The 7,411-nt window shown below is 47.2% G+C and overlaps 1 pseudogene; it reads right to left on the bottom strand.

Annotated features, from left to right (window-relative positions):
• Positions 1-970: 970 nt before the first annotated feature.
• LOC147978909 (uncharacterized) lies at positions 971-2,079 on the bottom strand (annotated as a pseudogene).
• Between the last annotated feature and the right edge of the window lie 5,332 nt (positions 2,080-7,411).

A 7,411-nucleotide genomic window follows, 5' to 3' on the forward strand; every position in this document is an offset into this window, starting at 1 on the left:
TTTCAACCAAACATTGTACTCCCTCTGTAAAGAAATGTAGGATTTTTTTTGCAGTTTAAATTAAACTGCAAAAACATCTTACATTTGTATACAGAGGGAGTGTAATTTAAAAATTAGAAAAGCTCTTTGTATACTATATTCTTTGTGGTATCTTCGCTTGGGCGCTCTATATGGTCGATCAACACCTTTAATCCTTCTCTGTTTGTGACTCTTGATAATGCCATAGTTGCCCATGTTAGAAAACTTGCTTAGGAGAGTATGTACCCACCTTGTTTAGGGATTGACCTTGGCTCTTATTTATGGTCATTGCAAAACATATTGATAGATGATATTGCCTTCTTTGCAGCACGAAGGGCCAGTTTCAGTCATTTCGTGACATGATGATCTTAGGTATGTATACCTTCTCGCCAACGTGTGTTCCTGTGATTATCTGTTCCTCAATATATCTATTTCCCAGCTGTGTGATAGTCATTCTTGCACCATTGCATAAACCTGCCGCTTGATTGATGTTGTGTAGGAGCATGACCAGTAAACCTACCTTTAGTTTCAGCTGTGGTTTGGAATTCTTTTATTACGGAACTCTGTTAGACACATAGTCTCCATGGTGCCGTACCTAGTTGTTGCCTTGCATAGTGTCCAAGCTTAGGTATGTCGCCTCTTCCCCTTGTATTTGGCTCATTATGTAGTCATTTGTCTTCTCGACCGTTTCATTCCTTGCACATAGTATTGCTCTTTCTTCAAGAAGTTAACGGACACGGTAGTATGCTTCTGTAGCAAGTTTGAGTACAGTCACATTTTGCTTTTGCATTCGATCTTCTGACAGACACTTCAGACGCATGTTTTCAGTTAGGATAATTATTTCAAAGTGCTTCGATAGGTATGACCTTTTGATTGAGGCATTTATTATCTGCTCTCTTTCCCTTTGTTATATCTGGGAGTATTTGTCTGAAGTCGCCTTCTAGCACAACCTTCATGCCACACCAAATGGTCTTTCATCACTATTTTGGTTTGTGAACCTTAGAATATCCCGAAGGCTTTTGTCTAGTGCCTCAAAACAGTGTTTGTTTGCCATAGGAGCCTCGTCCCACAGTATTAATGAGGTCTTCTTTACCAGTTCAGCCAAATGTGAGCCTTGCTTTATTTCACATGTTGATTCTGATGTGATATTTATTGGAATGTGGAATCTTGAGTGCGATGTTCTTCCACCTTGGAGCAGCAAAGCCGCAGTACCAGATGATGCTAATGCATGCACTATCTTTCCCTCTGATCGTACTTTTGTCGTGATGCCCATAGAGAAGTTTTGCCCGTGCCACCGTAGCCTTGTACAAATATCTGTTTTCCAAGCCCTCTCTCAGCTGATTTCGTTATTGCACCAAAGTCCATTTTCTGGTCCTGGTTGAGATTGTTTATTATAGTTTGGTGCTCACTCTATACTGCCTCCATGTCGTAGCTAATTTCTTTGTTTACCAAGTTGCTCAAGTTCCATAGCATTTGGTACTTCTATGTTTGGATAGTCCTTTAGTGACTTTCCTGCTTGCCGCGTTATTTTCTCTATCTCGATCAGAGCACATGCTTTCTACTGCGAATCAGTGAGCTGCAGCATAGGAAAGTTTAGGATAATTCTTATTTTGTACTGGATATCTTCGGATAGTGCCTCCCATGTTGAACCCACAACATTTTCGGGCTGGTCACCTCATAATGGCACAATATTGTGGTAAATAGCTGTCGTAATTGTGTCCTTGATTCCCAGCTTGATGCTTCATGAGTGCATTCAATCTACTCACTGTCGCTATCAAGAAATCAGAGAGCTTTGCATGCTGATTTGTATGTTGGGTGAACAACTTCATTAATTGTTCTAATACCCTCAAGTGATGTGCAAACTTTCTTGGTGTTTAGAAGCATTCTCAGAAAATACCGCTCGCCACATGTGGGGTGTGCATAGTAGATTCTTCCAATCGCAAAGCTCCTTCTCCACACCTCCCAAGTTTTTGTTTCACTTTTCCATACAAATTTCTATGGGAATTCTGCATAGGTTAATTATTTTCCTTGATCATATATTTTGTTTGGCTCCATCCACTTAGTGAACTTATTACCAATAAACTACCATGAAATTTCCTAATAAGAGTGAGCTTGTGATTCATTCTCGATCCAATTCGACTTTGAGAGAAATTAAGTTCTAGGTATTTCCTGATTTCATCATAATCATTTGCGACATCCCTTTCTTTGAGCAAGGTTGTTACTTGGTCATCGTCTATAAGGATGTGCTTAAATAGAAACTTGCTTGACCTGGACCTGTTGCACCACTCGACATTTATGTGAGCTTGGAATTTGACCAATAGATTTCTGTTGTAAGGCACGACAAATCTGGTGTCAAGCACTGCATTTCTCTTTTTGACCTGCCTTCCATTGTCTCGTCTTCTATATACTGGAAAGCCAACCTCATCTATTGTGGTATCGATAGTGTATCTTTTTTGGAAATGCTTCGTGCATCTGTTATCCGTCATGTATGATGATTTCGTATTTGCCACTCCGCAAGGCCCGTGCATCATGAAGTTCTCAACACCTGCATACACCTGCATGCATCTATCTGTATCCTTGTCTATTTCTGTTTGCATGTTGGAGTCAATTTGGGTTTGCTTGGCCTTTGTGTCGTGATGTTCCTTGTCTGTTGGTGATTCATTGTTTTGGGCGAGGACTCTTTGGGATTTCACGTCCCTAATTTTTTTTTAAATTCTTTTGGGGTTTTCATATATTGAACTATTGATGGAAAGATCCTTCCTTGTGTAACGTTGATGCAAGAGGATGTGTTGGACGTCATATGGTCCATTATTTTCATTCCATGTCCTTTATTCGGGGTTTCCATGTTGAACTTTATTGATGGAAAGACCCTTTCTTGTACAATTCAAAAAAAGACCCTTCCTTGTAATGGAGGACGCGAGGACGTGTTGGAAGGTGTATGCTTAATTTTTTTATGTAACGGAAGCAAGACGTGTTGAATTGTGTAGGTGTTAATATATGTATGTAACGTTTTTATCTGTAAAATCTCAACCATAAAATCATAAAATCAATGCATCCGATTATTTAGGATATGTGGATCAATGTGGTGGCTTATTTGTCTCTTGTCTTAATTATATAATAGATTATCGATCATACGAATATAAATTCGCAGTGTGACTGAATGAAAGATATGGTTTGAACGAACTTGCATTTTTCTCTCTTAATGTACATACTTATCAAACGATTTTCTTTTGAAAAAAGTCAATGGTGTTTAAATATAAAACACTCATCACAAACGTTTTAGTTACAACACCTGTATGCAAACCGACAGCTTCCCTAGGAAGCCAAGGGGAAATGTGCCGAGCAGGATTTCTGCAGCTCTTGATCGCAAACATTTTAGATTGAACACACGTATGCAAAGTGGAGCTATGCTCTTCCCCCTTAAGTCAAGGGAAAATTCGCAGCGCAGGATTTGTGCATCCCTTCAACGCAAACGGTTGTTTTGGATGACCCGTGTGCAACCACATACAAACAATTTGGTAAGATTTGCATCTGTCATATTGGGTATGTTGCCGTTTGTCAAACTGGAAAGATTGACATTTGTTGATCTAGTAACATTGCCATTTGTCAATCTTTGTAACACTGCGATTTGTCAAAATATGCAGCTAAAAATCCCTAGCACTATCTAATTTTTGCAACTAAAATGCAGTGATTAAGCATAGATTTCATTCATAGATTAAGAAGTCGTTCTTTATACAAACAGTTCAACTCAACAGCAGAACCGACCAAACGTTTCCCCAATTGTTGCCAACCACGTACTGAAATAGCTAGTTCAACTATATATACTAGCTAATTTTAAGTACGTTCTACAGTTCCACCACATCAATAGTCAGATGAACTAAACAAAATAGCCCCTAAATACTACTACTGCGGAGGGGCTTTGTACTATTTTCGGCAGCCTCTCCTCTGCCGAGCACACTCAGTAAGGGGCAGAGGAGGAGGAGCCTACCGACGAGCTAGACAACTGCAATACGGTGTCTGCCGCTGCTGCAGCTTCAGCAACGCTCACCTCGAACGCCCTCTGCCGCTCCAGACGACCCCTCTCGAAGCAGTGGTTCTCCTCGTAGATCTCCTATTTCCTCACCTCTGAGGTGGCGTGCGTCGCGACCATGGCGGCGGCAAGGCTCTTTGCATGCTCGACGAGGCGCTCCTCCTCCTCCCGCAGGAACTCGGTGTAGCGCGCAAGGTCGCTGACGCACATGCGGGCCTCTACCTCCGCCTCCCGCCTTCGGGCGGCGGTGGCGGAGCAGGTGATGACCCCGACGGTCCACAGTGCGCTGGCGGCCACGGTGACTGACGATGGGGTGGCGGCCACGACCACCACCTCCCACCTTTGGGCCGCGGTGGCGGAGCGGGTGATGGCCGGCAGTGGGGTGGCGGCCACGACGGCCACCTCCCGCCTTCGGGCCGTGGTGGCGGAGCGGGCGATGGCCCTCGCTTTCGACGGTGGTGTGCCGGCAACGGCGGTCGGCAACATCTGTCGACTGGCAGCGACGGCTGAGCGTGTGGTGGGTGTTCCGCGCACACACAACAGGGACGCCACGCGCACTACACTACATCGGGGACAGCGCCGCCGCCGCGGTGTAGCCTCCCAGCTGGAGTTGTCCTCTGATGATGGCGGAGTGGCTGAGCGACGACGACGGACCGGTGCCGTTGGCGATTGTGGGAGAAGCAGATGAGATAAGCTACAGGGAGGGAGGGGAAATGCAATGCATGACTCGCCTACCGTGAGGGTTTATATAGCAGGCCGGTAAGCATTGGGATTTGGGGGTATTTCACCGAGTCGGGCAGGAAGCTTGTGCAGGAACCTACAAGGTTGTGCGGGAACGGGGTCGCCGACGATTCATTGGCGCCACTTCGAGCCACCATTTGGCCAAAAGAACGCCCCCGCGCACTGCGCAAGCTTGCACTCTAAGCCGTCTGCGACAGCGGGGTGACAAGACGTGCGAGAGGAGGACGAAAGGCCACGTACACATGCGGTTAATACAAAAAAATGTTTGCGGTTTAATTACCTACTATACCCCAGTCCTGGTTTATAGGTACGATTTAACTAATAAAATACGAATGCATGTCGCCAAATATTATATAGTTGGATTCGTATTTGAACATAGTTTTCAATTATATAATTTTTATCACATGCATTAACATTTTTTTGGTTAAATTTAAGGGCAAAGTATGGCACATAATATAAAGGGGACTATAGACAAGACAGAGGCAGTAGCACACGGCCGCTCTCTACGCAGCGACACACACTACAAAAAAAGACACATTCGTAACATTTTTTCTATCATACTTATGACACTTCTATGACGATAATTGTGACAAAACCCGGTATCATTATTGATGTGGTGGGCTCCTACTTCTATGAAAAAATCATGACAGAAAATGGGCTTTTCATCCTGGGCGGGCCGGAGACGCAGCTACATGACATTCTTTGGGCCGTCCATGACGGAAAAAACCATGGTAGAAGCAAGGGCGCAGAAAATATCGAGGAGTACCCGGTACGGTTGGGTGGTCGGGGGCCGAGCGATGCACGTTTCTCTCGTACACGTACGCACGTGGGTGTGAGGCGTTGGGCTCTAACTGAACCCGAGTGAGGCGTTCTCCTACTGAACCCGAGCGATTGCACTGCAGGCTACGCGTTACTGAACCCGAGCGATCGATCGATGACTGTTAACTGAACCCAATCGAGCGATTCCTTCGTTCGCTACTGCGGCTAACTGAAGCCGATCGAACCTGCTGCCTCCTTCACTTGATGAACAGTGAGCGTTGTTGGGGGGGTTTGGATGAACAGTTCCTGGTGGGGGGTTGGATGAACAGGACCCCGTGTTGCCGTTGGATGAACTGGACCCCAATCGATCGAGCCGGTTGGGCGTGGATAAACAGGACCCCGTGGAGGGAAGGTTGAACAGTAGCCCGCAGAGGGCTGGTTGAACAATAACCGGTGGAGGGCTGGATGAACAGTAGCCCATGGATGGGTGGTTGAACAGGACCTTGTGGAGAGGGCTAGTTGAACATTAGTCGGTGAAGGAGCGCGAGATGGAGGCTGGATGAACAGGAGCCCGTGGATGAACAGTCGCAGGTGGAGGCTGGAGGAGGTCGACGGTGGATGAATAGTACCCCGTGGAGGCTGGAGGAGGTCGATGGTGGAGATGAACAATATCTCGTGGGGTCTTGTTTTGCAGTACGCCACACCCCTCCCGATGAACAGGACCCCTGTTTCGACCGTAGCGCTCCAACACAAGTCCGTTTCTTCCGTTTTGCGGTACGCCACACCCCTCCCGGTCAACAGGACCCCGTTTCGACTGTAGGAGGTCCAACAGAAGTCCGTTTCCTCCGTTTTGCGGTACGCCAGACCCCTCCCGATGAACAGGATCACGTTTCGACCGTGGTCGGTCGAACACAAGGTTGTTTCCTCCGTTCTGCGGTATGCCAGGCCTCGTTTCCATCGGCTGTTCCGTCCAAGCCGGTTGGCTCCCGATGAACAACACGCGTTCCATTGCCTCCCGATGATCAAGACGCATTCCGTTGCCTCCCCATGAACACGACAACGGTGCAGCTTCTCCGTTCTAACCCAGCCATGTACACGAGCCCTGCTCATACGTATGCGTGAGTAGGTGTTTGAAACCCCTCCCGTATGTACGTACGTGGCCATATTTTCTTTCTTGCACCCTGGCCGCCGTATGTACGTGTACATGCTACGTGCGCGCCTCTACATCGACCAGTATGTACGTACACGTTCGCGACCAGAATGACAAAGCTATGTATGCTTCGACCAGGTGATTCCCGACTGTCAGGCACTTCCTTGCGTGCGAAGATGTAGCTGGTGGGTCCCAGCAGTTAGGGGGGCGAATCATTTTTTTTGCCCGTAATATAGACACACTTCCTTGCGTGCGAAGATGTAGTTGGTGGATCCCAGCAGTCAGGGGGGAAATGTTTTTTTCACGAAATACGGTGGCCCGTCCGGTGGGTCCCTGCTGTCAGGTGGAGAAATAATTATTTTGCGTGTAATAAGGAGGCACTTCCTTGCTGCGGCCGTGGACCCAGTTGTCAGCCTCTCCACGTATAGTACTCTTCCGACGGAAGTCGTTCGTTGACCACATTGACCACGGCGCGCCGAGAGCACCAGGGCGGTAGACAACGGCGAGGCCTACGAAGGGGACGACGCGGAGCCGGGGAAGACGCGGCAGTGGATGCCCACGCGGAGGGGAGTACGTGGGTTGACTGCTTCGCGTGGGTTGACTGCTTCGACTGTGGTGTGAGGCTGCCGTCGCCGGAGAATAACATGAGGTGTGGGTGAGTATCGAGGGATGGCATGGCCAACGGTGGTAGCACAACTGGACACAGGAGGCAG

Source organism: Triticum urartu, chromosome 3A, assembly GCF_056163025.1.
Source record: "Triticum urartu cultivar PI428250 chromosome 3A, HENAU_Tu73, whole genome shotgun sequence".
NCBI classification, from domain to species: domain Eukaryota; kingdom Viridiplantae; phylum Streptophyta; class Magnoliopsida; order Poales; family Poaceae; genus Triticum; species Triticum urartu.